The sequence below is a fragment of the Haliotis rufescens genome, unplaced genomic scaffold, assembly GCF_023055435.1.
Source record: "Haliotis rufescens isolate VD_foot unplaced genomic scaffold, xgHalRufe1.0.p SCAF_73, whole genome shotgun sequence".
Lineage (NCBI taxonomy): Eukaryota > Metazoa > Mollusca > Gastropoda > Lepetellida > Haliotidae > Haliotis > Haliotis rufescens.
Genome location: NW_025964365.1, coordinates 786325 through 801565, shown reverse-complemented (window position 1 = coordinate 801565; position 15241 = coordinate 786325).

The following is a 15241-nucleotide window of genomic DNA, read 5'->3' as shown; positions in this document are numbered from 1 at the left end:
AGTTTTCACGATGTTTCGTTGTGTTTTCAACAGTATTCGGTTGGCAGTATGAAGGCTGACTTCTAGTGGTAAACATATTTCTCTTAAAACGTCAGTGGTCTCCCGGAGCCTCGCTTCCGTTGCTAGTGATGAATCAGCGTTCTTTGTTGTGTTTTCTGTATTTTGTTTGCTATCTGTGATAACTGTATGATAGATAGCATCGTAATGGGTTTGCCAAAGGGACCATATCTATGTGACTGACCCGAACAATAAGGAGCGACGCCAGCCACATGGATGCAGGTTCCACAAACGGCCTGGAACGCAATGGCGATGTCGCCAAGCAGGAATCTGTGACGTCAACAATGGAGCCGCGTCATTGTTTAGTGTGTCCTCATAAGTACTGACATCATAAACAGAATACATCAACAATCAGCTGACGTCATAGAGAATCAGTCTATCGTCAGTGTACGCGGCCGGCGGACGTGTTGCTTGCGGAGTGTACTACAAAATCAGGATTTTGGTGCTACAGGAACGGAGTTTTGGTAGAGGTTAGTGAGCGCCTTTATTCTTGGATGTGAAATCCTTTACATTAAATAATAAAAAAAGCCTAGGCTTTAAACACTGAAATATGTGTGAACACTGTTGACGACTGCATGTGTAGATTTTGTGATTGTCTATTGCTTTATTTTAAACATGAATTGACAACGTTGATGGTCGAAAGGAAAGTGTTTTTGGCAGCGTCGGGATGTTGGTGGTGAATGAAGGGTCTTGTTAAAACTTTATTGTGTCCTCCTATTTCAGTGTGATTGGATAGACAGTGTATGAAGGAAGTTTGCTGGTGTATATTTAAGGATTTGTCATAAAATGTACTGTGCAGTTTTCACGATGTTTCGTTGTGTTTTTAACAGTATTCGGTTGGCAGTATGAAGGCTGACTTCTAGTGGTAAACATATTTCTCTTAAAACGTCAGTGGTCTCCCGGAGCCTCGCTTCCGTTGCTAGTGATGAATCAGCGTTCTTTGTTGTGTTTTCTGTATTTTGTTTGCTATCTGTGATAACTGTATGATAGATAGCATCGTAATGGGTTTGTCAAAGGGACCATATCTATGTGACTGACCCGAACAATAAGGAGCGACGCCAGCCACATGGATGCAGGTTCCACAAACGGCCTGGAACGCAATGGCGATGTCGCCAAGCAGGAATCTGTGACGTCAACAATGGAGCCGCGTCATCGTTTAGTGTGTCCTCATAAGTACTGACATCATAAACAGAATACGTCAACAATCAGCTGACGTCATAGAGAATCAGTCTATCGTCAGTGTATGCGGCCGGCGGACGTGTTGCTTGCGGAGTGTACTGCAAAATCAGGATTTTGGTGCTACAGGAACGGAGTTTTGGTAGAGGTTAGTGAGCGCCTTTATTCTTGGATGTGAAATCCTTTACATTAACTAATAAAAAAGCCTAGGCTTTAAACACTGAAATATGTGTGTACACTGTTGACGACTGCATGTGTAGATTTTGTGATTGTCTATTGCTGTATTTTAAACATGAATTGACAACGTTGATGGTCGAAAGGAAAGTGTTTTTGGCAGCGTCATGATGTTGGTGGTGAATGAAGGGTCTTGTTAAAACTTTATTGTGTCCTCCTATTTCAGTGTGATTGGATAGACAGTGTATGAAGGAAGTTTGCTGGTGTATATTTAAGGATTTGTCATAAAATGTACTGTGCAGTTTTCACGATGTTTCGTTGTGTTTTCAACAGTATTCGGTTGGCAGTATGAAGGCTGACTTCTAGTGGTAAACATATTTCTCTTTAAACGTCAGTGGTCTCCCGGAGCCTCGCTTCCGTTGCTAGTGATGAATCAGCGTTCTTTGTTGTGTTTTCTGTATTTTGTTTGCTATCTGTGATAACTGTATGATAGATAGCATCGTAATGGGTTTGCCAAAGGGACCATATCTATGTGACTGACCCGAACAATAAGGAGCGACGCCAGCCACATGGATGCAGGTTCCACAAACGGCCTGGAACGCAATGGCGATGTCGCCAAGCAGGAATCTGTGACGTCAACAATGGAGCCGCGTCATTGTTTAGTGTGTCCTCATAAGTACTGACATCATAAACAGAATACGTCAACAATCAGCTGACGTCATAGAGAATCAGTCTATCGTCAGTGTACGCGGCCGGCGGACGTGTTGCTTGCGGAGTGTACTACAAAATCAGGATTTTGGTGCTACAGGAACGGAGTTTTGGTAGAGGTTAGTGAGCGCCTTTATTCTTGGATGTGAAATCCTTTACATTAAATAATAAAAAAAGCCTAGGCTTTAAACACTGAAATATGTGTGTACACTGTTGACGACTGCATGTGTAGATTTTGTGATTGTCTATTGCTTTATTTTAAACATGAATTGACAACGTTGATGGTCGAAAGGAAAGTGTTTTTGGCAGCGTCGGGATGTTGGTGGTGAATGAAGGGTCTTGTTAAAACTTTATTGTGTCCTCCTATTTCAGTGTGATTGGATAGACAGTGTATGAAGGAAGTTTGCTGGTGTATATTTAAGGATTTGTCATAAAATGTACTGTGCAGTTTTCACGATGTTTCGTTGTGTTTTTAACAGTATTCGGTTGGCAGTATGAAGGCTGACTTCTAGTGGTAAACATATTTCTCTTAAAACGTCAGTGGTCTCCCGGAGCCTCGCTTCCGTTGCTAGTGATGAATCAGCGTTCTTTGTTGTGTTTTCTGTATTTTGTTTGCTATCTGTGATAACTGTATGATAGATAGCATCGTAATGGGTTTGTCAAAGGGACCATATCTATGTGACTGACCCGAACAATAAGGAGCGACGCCAGCCACATGGATGCAGGTTCCACAAACGGCCTGGAACGCAATGGCGATGTCGCCAAGCAGGAATCTGTGACGTCAACAATGGAGCCGCGTCATCGTTTAGTGTGTCCTCATAAGTACTGACATCATAAACAGAATACGTCAACAATCAGCTGACGTCATAGAGAATCAGTCTATCGTCAGTGTATGCGGCCGGCGGACGTGTTGCTTGCGGAGTGTACTGCAAAATCAGGATTTTGGTGCTACAGGAACGGAGTTTTGGTAGAGGTTAGTGAGCGCCTTTATTCTTGGATGTGAAATCCTTTACATTAAATAATAAAAAAGCCTAGGCTTTAAACACTGAAATATGTGTGTACACTGTTGACGACTGCATGTGTAGATTTTGTGATTGTCTATTGCTGTATTTTAAACATGAATTGACAACGTTTATGGTCGAAAGGAAAGTGTTTTTGGCAGCGTCATGATGTTGGTGGTGAATGAAGGGTCTTGTTAAAACTTTATTGTGTCCTCCTATTTCAGTGTGATTGGATAGACAGTGTATGAAGGAAGTTTGCTGGTGTATATTTAAGGATTTGTCATAAAATGTACTGTGCAGTTTTCACGATGTTTCGTTGTTTTCAACAGTATTCGGTTGGCAGTATGAAGGCTGACTTCTAGTGGTAAACATATTTCTCTTAAAACGTCAGTGGTCTCCCGGAGCCTCGCTTCCGTTGCTAGTGATGAATCAGCGTTCTTTGTTGTGTTTTCTGTATTTTGTTTGCTATCTGTGATAACTGTATGATAGATAGCATCGTAATGGGTTTGCCAAAGGGACCATATCTATGTGACTGACCCGAACAATAAGGAGCGACGCCAGCCACATGGATGCAGGTTCCACAAACGGCCTGGAACGCAATGGCGATGTCGCCAAGCAGGAATCTGTGACGTCAACAATGGAGCCGCGTCATTGTTTAGTGTGTCCTCATAAGTACTGACATCATAAACAGAATACGTCAACAATCAGCTGACGTCATAGAGAATCAGTCTATCGTCAGTGTACGCGGCCGGCGGACGTGTTGCTTGCGGAGTGTACTACAAAATCAGGATTTTGGTGCTACAGGAACGGAGTTTTGGTAGAGGTTAGTGAGCGCCTTTATTCTTGGATGTGAAATCCTTTACATTAAATAATAAAAAAAGCCTAGGCTTTAAACACTGAAATATGTGTGTACACTGTTGACGACTGCATGTGTAGATTTTGTGATTGTCTATTGCTTTATTTTAAACATGAATTGACAACGTTGATGGTCGAAAGGAAAGTGTTTTTGGCAGCGTCGGGATGTTGGTGGTGAATGAAGGGTCTTGTTAAAACTTTATTGTGTCCTCCTATTTCAGTGTGATTGGATAGACAGTGTATGAAGGAAGTTTGCTGGTGTATATTTAAGGATTTGTCATAAAATGTACTGTGCAGTTTTCACGATGTTTCGTTGTGTTTTTAACAGTATTCGGTTGGCAGTATGAAGGCTGACTTCTAGTGGTAAACATATTTCTCTTAAAACGTCAGTGGTCTCCCGGAGCCTCGCTTCCGTTGCTAGTGATGAATCAGCGTTCTTTGTTGTGTTTTCTGTATTTTGTTTGCTATCTGTGATAACTGTATGATAGATAGCATCGTAATGGGTTTGTCAAAGGGACCATATCTATGTGACTGACCCGAACAATAAGGAGCGACGCCAGCCACATGGATGCAGGTTCCACAAACGGCCTGGAACGCAATGGCGATGTCGCCAAGCAGGAATCTGTGACGTCAACAATGGAGCCGCGTCATCGTTTAGTGTGTCCTCATAAGTACTGACATCATAAAGAGAATACGTCAACAATCAGCTGACGTCATAGAGAATCAGTCTATCGTCAGTGTATGCGGCCGGCGGACGTGTTGCTTGCGGAGTGTACTGCAAAATCAGGATTTTGGTGCTACAGGAACGGAGTTTTGGTAGAGGTTAGTGAGCGCCTTTATTCTTGGATGTGAAATCCTTTACATTAAATAATAAAAAAGCCTAGGCTTTAAACACTGAAATATGTGTGTACACTGTTGACGACTGCATGTGTAGATTTTGTGATTGTCTATTGCTGTATTTTAAACATGAATTGACAACGTTGATGGTCGAAAGGAAAGTGTTTTTGGCAGCGTCATGATGTTGGTGGTGAATGAAGGGTCTTGTTAAAACTTTATTGTGTCCTCCTATTTCAGTGTGATTGGATAGACAGTGTATGAAGGAAGTTTGCTGGTGTATATTTAAGGATTTGTCATAAAATGTACTGTGCAGTTTTCACGATGTTTCGTTGTGTTTTTAACAGTATTCGGTTGGCAGTATGAAGGCTGACTTCAAGTGGTAAACATATTTCTCTTAAAACGTCAGTGGTCTCCCGGAGCCTCGCTTCCGTTGCTAGTGATGAATCAGCGTTCTTTGTTGTGTTTTCTGTATTTTGTTTGCTATCTGTGATAACTGTATGATAGATAGCATCGTAATGGGTTTGCCAAAGGGGCCATATCTATGTGACTGACCCGAACAATAAGGAGCGACGCCAGCCACATGGATGCAGGTTCCACAAACGGCCTGGAACGCAATGGCGATGTCGCCAAGCAGGAATCTGTGACGTCAACAATGGAGCCGCGTCATTGTTTAGTGTGTCCTCATAAGTACTGACATCATAAACAGAATACGTCAACAATCAGCTGACGTCATAGAGAATCAGTCTATCGTCAGTGTACGCGGCCGGCGGACGTGTTGCTTGCGGAGTGTACTGCAAAATCAGGATTTTGGTGCTACAGGAACGGAGTTTTGGTAGAGGTTAGTGAGCGCCTTTATTCTTGGATGTGAAATCCTTTACATTAAATAATAAAAAAGCCTAGGCTTTAAACACTGAAATATGTGTGTACACTGTTGACGACTGCATGTGTAGATTTTGTGATTGTCTATTGCTGTATTTTAAACATGAATTGACAACGTTGATGGTCGAAAGGAAAGTGTTTTTGGCAGCGTCATGATGTTGGTGGTGAATGAAGGGTCTTGTTAAAACTTTATTGTGTCCTCCTATTTCAGTGTGATTGGATAGACAGTGTATGAAGGAAGTTTGCTGGTGTATATTTAAGGATTTGTCATAAAATGTACTGTGCAGTTTTCACGATGTTTCGTTGTGTTTTTAACAGTATTCGGTTGGCAGTATGAAGGCTGACTTCAAGTGGTAAACATATTTCTCTTAAAACGTCAGTGGTCTCCCGGAGCCTCGCTTCCGTTGCTAGTGATGAATCAGCGTTCTTTGTTGTGTTTTCTGTATTTTGTTTGCTATCTGTGATAACTGTATGATAGATAGCATCGTAATGGGTTTGCCAAAGGGGCCATATCTATGTGACTGACCCGAACAATAAGGAGCGACGCCAGCCACATGGATGCAGGTTCCACAAACGGCCTGGAACGCAATGGCGATGTCGCCAAGCAGGAATCTGTGACGTCAACAATGGAGCCGCGTCATCGTTTAGTGTGTCCTCATAAGTACTGACATCATAAACAGAATACGTCAACAATCAGCTGACGTCATAGAGAATCAGTCTATCGTCAGTGTACGCGGCCGGCGGACGTGTTGCTTGCGGAGTGTACTACAAAATCAGGATTTTGGTGCTACAGGAACGGAGTTTTGGTAGAGGTTAGTGAGCGCCTTTATTCTTGGATGTGAAATCCTTTACATTAAATAATAAAAAAGCCTAGGCTTTAAACACTGAAATATGTGTGTACACTGTTGACGACTGCATGTATAAATTTTGTGATTGTCTATTGCTGTATTTTAAACATGAATTGACAACGTTGATGGTCGAAAGGAAAGTGTTTTTGGCAGCGTCGGGATGTTGGTGGTGAATGAAGGGTCTCGTTAAAACTTTATTGTGTCCTCCTATTTCAGTGTGATTGGATAGACAGTGTATGAAGGAAGTTTGCTGGTGTATATTTAAGGATTTGTCATAAAATGTACTGTGCAGTTTTCACGATGTTTCGTTGTGTTTTTAACAGTATTCGGTTGGCAGTATGAAGGCTGACTTCAAGTGGTAAACATATTTCTCTTAAAACGTCAGTGGTCTCCCGGAGCCTCGCTTCCGTTGCTAGTGATGAATCAGCGTTCTTTGTTGTGTTTTCTGTATTTTGTTTGCTATCTGTGATAACTGTATGATAGATAGCATCGTAATGGGTTTGCCAAAGGGGCCATATCTATGTGACTGACCCGAACAATAAGGAGCGACGCCAGCCACATGGATGCAGGTTCCACAAACGGCCTGGAACGCAATGGCGATGTCGCCAAGCAGGAATCTGTGACGTCAACAATGGAGCCGCGTCATTGTTTAGTGTGTCCTCATAAGTACTGACATCATAAACAGAATACGTCAACAATCAGCTGACGTCATAGAGAATCAGTCTATCGTCAGTGTACGCGGCCGGCGGACGTGTTGCTTGCGGAGTGTACTACAAAATCAGGATTTTGGTGCTACAGGAACGGAGTTTTGGTAGAGGTTAGTGAGCGCCTTTATTCTTGGATGTGAAATCCTTTACATTAAATAATAAAAAAGCCTAGGCTTTAAACACTGAAATATGTGTGTACACTGTTGACGACTGCATGTGTAGATTTTGTGATTGTCTATTGCTGTATTTTAAACATGAATTGACAACGTTGATGGTCGAAAGGAAAGTGTTTTTGGCAGCGTCGGGATGTTGGTGGTGAATGAAGGGTCTTGGTAAAACTTTATTGTGTCCTCCTATTTCAGTGTGATTGGATAGACAGTGTATGAAGGAAGTTTGCTGGTGTATATTTAAGGATTTGTCATAAAATGTACTGTGCAGTTTTCACGATGTTTCGTTGTGTTTTTAACAGTATTCGGTTGGCAGTATGAAGGCTGACTTCTAGTGGTAAACATATTTCTCTTAAAACGTCAGTGGTCTCCCGGAGCCTCGCTTCCGTTGCTAGTGATGAATCAGCGTTCTTTGTTGTGTTTTCTGTATTTTGTTTGCTATCTGTGATAACTGTATGATAGATAGCATCGTAATGGGTTTGCCAAAGGGACCATATCTATGTGACTGACCCGAACAATAAGGAGCGACGCCAGCCACATGGATGCAGGTTCCACAAACGGCCTGGAACGCAATGGCGATGTCGCCAAGCAGGAATCTGTGACGTCAACAATGGAGCCGCGTCATTGTTTAGTGTGTCCTCATAAGTACTGACATCATAAACAGAATACGTCAACAATCAGCTGACGTCATAGAGAATCAGTCTATCGTCAGTGTACGCGGCCGGCGGACGTGTTGCTTGCGGAGTGTACTACAAAATCAGGATTTTGGTGCTACAGGAACGGAGTTTTGGTAGAGGTTAGTGAGCGCCTTTATTCTTGGATGTGAAATCCTTTACATTAAATAATAAAAAAGCCTAGGCTTTAAACACTGAAATATGTGTGTACACTGTTGACGACTGCATGTGTAGATTTTGTGATTGTCTATTGCTGTATTTTAAACATGAATTGACAACGTTGATGGTCGAAAGGAAAGTGTTTTTGGCAGCGTCGGGATGTTGGTGGTGAATGAAGGGTCTTGTTAAAACTTTATTGTGTCCTCCTATTTCAGTGTGATTGGATAGACAGTGTATGAAGGAAGTTTGCTGGTGTATATTTAAGGATTTGTCATAAAATGTACTGTGCAGTTTTCACGATGTTTCGTTGTGTTTTTAACAGTATTCGGTTGGCAGTATGAAGGCTGACTTCTATTGGTAAACATATTTCTCTTACAGGTTACACACAACCAAATGTTTTCCCATAGACTTCTATAGTAACGTTATGATTTTTTTTTAAATAACTAAGCATTCAACAGCTATTACCTGTACGTGTGTGCACAGTTTGGCCTTAGAGCAGCAATAAAAAAAATAAAAATGACTAGCTTACCCAGCTCCTTTTCCGAGTACCGGAAGCTAAACACACCACCCCCAGTTTCGCACCAAATGTCACCTACTTGAAAATAGCTGTGGTCACATTCAGCATAAGTCATCATGTTGAAAAAGACAGTACTAAATATAGAAAAACATGGTCAGTTTTAATAACTGGATGGATGTACATTTGAAAGACATAAAAATCTTACAGAATATCCTCCAATCACAGCCTGCAGATATCTCTCGATCTGCACTGAAGGCTCCCTACGAAAACCGCACTCTCCAAACTGGTACTGATTTGGTGTAGTAGAACCTGTAGACAAATCAGAATATATTTGCACTTGTCAAATCTGTGATTTATATATTGTATATATATGTAGCTTCTCAGAAAAAAAATGGAAATTGGATTAAACTTCACTACTTGTTCCTATCCAGCATGTCTATATGGCACCAGAATACATAGTTTTGATGCACAGAAAGAGTTGTGAGAGTTTAATGATGTACACTTCATCAATGTTTTACAAAAGGTATTTCTGTATTAATAAAGAAGTTTTTACCGTCATGCACTGACCATGGAAGTTCATTTATATTTCATAAAAGATGGTGGTCAGGGGTCAATTCTATAAATGATTGAGGCTGCATAGATCATATCACCCTAAAATATTTTTTCGACTAAAAAAATTGAACAAATCTTTAAACCTCAAAACCAGTTACAATACATATTTAAAATTGAGTAGTGGTCTGTTGTTTGCCTTCCTTTGCTGACATCATCAGAACATAGCAGAGTCTGCTACATTCATGGAATATGGTTTTGACACTCATGACATGATGCGATTATTATTGTTTGAGATTGCTCGAACTTATACCATCCATTGTTTATATAATTAAACACTCAAATGGCTGTCAGCATTTGGTAAATCACCTATGGAGGGGCTATCACAAATGTTTGTGCTTTCATATACTCCAAAAATCAAAAGTATAATCCTCTATGATATAGGCTGATGACATAAGTACACATGGAAAGGAATCAGAAAAAAATCTCAAAATTGGACAGAGAGCATGGAATTCAGGCCAACAATAAGCAAGGGACACATTAAGCAGCTTTAAAGTCATCATATATGTAAGGCTGGATAATGAACTTTACCAGAAAATAGGAAGTAAAGGGGTGCATTGTTAACAGCAATCTCAAACACTGACCAGTGAACCATACCGCCTATTAAAGCCGAGAAATTGAAATGGACCCTCAAGTAGAAAAAAGCTTTTTGAAACCACAACATGGAAGGAAATTACACTTAACTGTATTGATTTATTTAGTTAAGACTTTAAAATACTCACAGGACATCAAACATTCTTACTGTTTAATGTTTCAAGGTGGCTAAACTTGCTTATTTCAGTTATTTGCCAGTTTCAATGAAACAAAGTTAAAATTCCATATAATTTTGAAAATGTACAGCTTATCCTGACATAAATGGAATTCTTTTTATTCACAATTAACAGTGTCATGCAATACCAGCTTAAAATAGTGTTTCTCTCCAATAATTTATGGGTTTATAGGGGAATGAAAGATACAATGCATTTTACTAAACAGGGGAGATAATTTAGTTTTGTCGAACACTATCACATTCTTTACAGATGATTTCAGAACCATAATGTTACATTCCAAAAGAGCCAGTGGATATTATTTTCATCTAAGCAGGTTCTGGGACTGGTGTATAACCCTTACTTCATGTTTGCAAACTAAAAAACTGCACAGTGAGGCATTAAGGGAGCACTGTCAGAAATGTCTAGTGCATGAGGGTGATCTTATTATGGCACTTGATAGTGAGCAACAGAGGGGCCTCAAGTGGACTGGGGTTCTTAAATGTACTTACTGTACCTACATGTCCAAGTTCCACAATGTCTACAAGGTAATAAAGCGCAGCGAGGCAAAACAAGGGTTGTCGATCACACACTGCCAACACCGGACTTCAGATCAGCTTCTCCAAATGCCAGATTCGATGTCGAAACTCCTACTTCTTCTGCATGAGTGCACATATACCTCCCCAGTCAACATCAGGCATGGCAAAAGCTGAAAAAAGTGTTCAGACAATATCAAATGGCAAACCAGTTTGGATATAACAGACAGGAGTCAGTTCTTGAGGGGACAAAATAATTATTTGAAAGTTATATGAGTGAAAAATAAGTCTGTTTTAAGAAACTTAATAGAAAAATAGCATCATTCATTCACACAAGAGCACCTAACAGAAAGACATATTGGTATGCTACATTGTTTACTATAAATAAGGGGATGTTTGACATATTCTGCTGTCAGCAGTGTACATGCTTCATATTCAAGATAACGGCATCGCGTAACTTGACTAGCAAGCGATTGACACAAGGCAGAAATTGTTGTGGCAGTGGTGACTTTATCCTAATTTGTTGTCAAATTCATCAGTTTCAACAAATTCAGAAGGCAGGAGGAGGGTTTGTTGGACAGAGGTACCCTGGGGGGTTCGTGCTGAGTTCGACCACAATACGAAGCAACATTCATTTCCAGCCCATCCAAATGCTCCATTCAACCCAAAATGTCCCCAACTTCACTGTCATTATTTTTAAATTTGCCTCCATGGTGTATCCATGGTGAAATATAAACAGAAAAGCATGTAAAGTATGAATTACTGAAATGTGCACTCACCCTACAGGTTACACACAACCAAATGTTTTCCCATAGACTTCTATAGTAACGTTATGATTTTTTTTTAAATAACTAAGCATTCAACAGCTATTACCTGTACGTGTGTGCACAGTTTGGCCTTAGAGCAGCAATAAAAAAAATAAAAATGACTAGCTTACCCAGCTCCTTTTCCGAGTACCGGAAGCTAAACACACCACCCCCAGTTTCGCACCAAATGTCACCTACTTGAAAATAGCTGTGGTCACATTCAGCATAAGTCATCATGTTGAAAAAGACAGTACTAAATATAGAAAAACATGGTCAGTTTTAATAACTGGATGGATGTACATTTGAAAGACATAAAAATCTTACAGAATATCCTCCAATCACAGCCTGCAGATATCTCTCGATCTGCACTGAAGGCTCCCTACGAAAACCGCACTCTCCAAACTGGTACTGATTTGGTGTAGTAGAACCTAAAACGTCAGTGGTCTCCCGGAGCCTCGCTTCCGTTGCTAGTGATGAATCAGCGTTCTTTGTTGTGTTTTCTGTATTTTGTTTGCTATCTGTGATAACTGTATGATAGATAGCATCGTAATGGGTTTGCCAAAGGGACCATATCTATGTGACTGACCCGAACAATAAGGAGCGACGCCAGCCACATGGATGCAGGTTCCACAAACGGCCTGGAACGCAATGGCGATGTCGCCAAGCAGGAATCTGTGACGTCAACAATGGAGCCGCGTCATTGTTTAGTGTGTCCTCATAAGTACTGACATCATAAACAGAATACGTCAACAATCAGCTGACGTCATAGAGAATCAGTCTATCGTCAGTGTACGCGGCCGGCGGACGTGTTGCTTGCGGAGTGTACTACAAAATCAGGATTTTGGTGCTACAGGAACGGAGTTTTGGTAGAGGTTAGTGAGCGCCTTTATTCTTGGATGTGAAATCCTTTACATTAAATAATAAAAAAGCCTAGGCTTTAAACACTGAAATATGTGTGTACACTGTTGACGACTGCATGTGTAGATTTTGTGATTGTCTATTGCTGTATTTTAAACATGAATTGACAACGTTGATGGTCGAAAGGAAAGTGTTTTTGGCAGCGTCGGGATGTTGGTGGTGAATGAAGGGTCTTGTTAAAACTTTATTGTGTCCTCCTATTTCAGTGTGATTGGATAGACAGTGTATGAAGGAAGTTTGCTGGTGTATATTTAAGGATTTGTCATAAAATGTACTGTGCAGTTTTCACGATGTTTCGTTGTGTTTTCAACAGTATTCGGTTGGCAGTATGAAGGCTGACTTCTAGTGGTAAACATATTTCTCTTAAAACGTCAGTGGTCTCCCGGAGCCTCGCTTTCGTTGCTAGTGATGAATCAGCGTTCTTTGTTGTGTTTTCTGTATTTTGTTTGCTATCTGTGATAACTGTATGATAGATAGCATCGTAATGGGTTTGCCAAAGGGACCATATCTATGTGACTGACCCGAACAATAAGGAGCGACGCCAGCCACATGGATGCAGGTTCCACAAACGGCCTGGAACGCAATGGCGATGTCGCCAAGCAGGAATCTGTGACGTCAACAATGGAGCCGCGTCATTGTTTAGTGTGTCCTCATAAGTACTGACATCATAAACAGAATACGTCAACAATCAGCTGACGTCATAGAGAATCAGTCTATCGTCAGTGTACGCGGCCGGCGGACGTGTTGCTTGCGGAGTGTACTACAAAATCAGGATTTTGGTGCTACAGGAACGGAGTTTTGGTAGAGGTTAGTGAGCGCCTTTATTCTTGGATGTGAAATCCTTTACATTAAATAATAAAAAAGCCTAGGCTTTAAACACTGAAATATGTGTGTACACTGTTGACGACTGCATGTGTACATTTTGTGATTGTCTATTGCTGTATTTTAAACATGAATTGACAACGTTGATGGTCGAAAGGAAAGTGTTTTTGGCAGCGTCGGGATGTTGGTGGTGAATGAAGGGTCTTGTTAAAACTTTATTGTGTCCTCCTATTTCAGTGTGATTGGATAGACAGTGTATGAAGGAAGTTTGCTGGTGTATATTTAAGGATTTGTCATAAAATGTACTGTGCAGTTTTCACGATGTTTCGTTGTGTTTTTAACAGTATTCGGTTGGCAGTATGAAGGCTGACTTCTATTGGTAAACATATTTCTCTTAAAACGTCAGTGGTCTCCCGGAGCCTCGCTTCCGTTGCTAGTGATGAATCAGCGTTCTTTGTTGTGTTTTCTGTATTTTGTTTGCTATCTGTGGTAACTGTATGATAGATAGCATCGTAATGGGTTTGCCAAAGGGACCATATCTATGTGACTGACCCGAACAATAAGGAGCGACGCCAGCCACATGGATGCAGGTTCCACAAACGGCCTGGAACGCAATGGCGATGTCGCCAAGCAGGAATCTGTGACGTCAACAATGGAGCCGCGTCATTGTTTAGTGTGTCCTCATAAGTACTGACATCATAAACAGAATACGTCAACAATCAGCTGACGTCATAGAGAATCAGTGTATCGTCAGTGTACGCGGCCGGCGGACGTGTTGCTTGCGGAGTGTACTACAAAATCAGGATTTTGGTGCTACAGGAACGGAGTTTTGGTAGAGGTTAGTGAGCGCCTTTATTCTTGGATGTGAAATCCTTTACATTAAATAATAAAAAAAGCCTAGGCTTTAAACACTGAAATATGTGTGTACACTGTTGACGACTGCATGTGTAGATTTTGTGATTGTCTATTGCTGTATTTTAAACATGAATTGACAACGTTGATGGTCGAAAGGAAAGTGTTTTTGGCAGCGTCGGGATGTTGGTGGTGAATGAAGGGTCTTGTTAAAACTTTATTGTGTCCTCCTATTTCAGTGTGATTGGATAGACAGTGTATGAAGGAAGTTTGCTGGTGTATATTTAAGGATTTGTCATAAAATGTACTGTGCAGTTTTCACGATGTTTCGTTGTGTTTTCAACAGTATTCGGTTGGCAGTATGAAGGCTGACTTCTAGTGGTAAACATATTTCTCTTAAAACGTCAGTGGTCTCCCGGAGCCTCGCTTTCGTTGCTAGTGATGAATCAGCGTTCTTTGTTGTGTTTTCTGTATTTTGTTTGCTATCTGTGATAACTGTATGATAGATAGCATCGTAATGGGTTTGCCAAAGGGACCATATCTATGTGACTGACCCGAACAATAAGGAGCGACGCCAGCCACATGGATGCAGGTTCCACAAACGGCCTGGAACGCAATGGCGATGTCGCCAAGCAGGAATCTGTGACGTCAACAATGGAGCCGCGTCATTGTTTAGTGTGTCCTCATAAGTACTGACATCATAAACAGAATACGTCAACAATCAGCTGACGTCATAGAGAATCAGTCTATCGTCAGTGTACGCGGCCGGCGGACGTGTTGCTTGCGGAGTGTACTACAAAATCAGGATTTTGGTGCTACAGGAACGGAGTTTTGGTAGAGGTTAGTGAGCGCCTTTATTCTTGGATGTGAAATCCTTTACATTAAATAATAAAAAAGCCTAGGCTTTAAACACTGAAATATGTGTGTACACTGTTGACGACTGCATGTATAAATTTTGTGATTGTCTATTGCTGTATTTTAAACATGAATTGACAACGTTGATGGTCGAAAGGAAAGTGTTTTTGGCAGCGTCGGGATGTTGGTGGTGAATGAAGGGTCTTGTTAAAACTTTATTGTGTCCTCCTATTTCAGTGTGATTGGATAGACAGTGTATGAAGGAAGTTTGCTGGTGTATATTTAAGGATTTGTCATAAAATGTACTGTGCAGTTTTCACGATGTTTCGTTGTGTTTT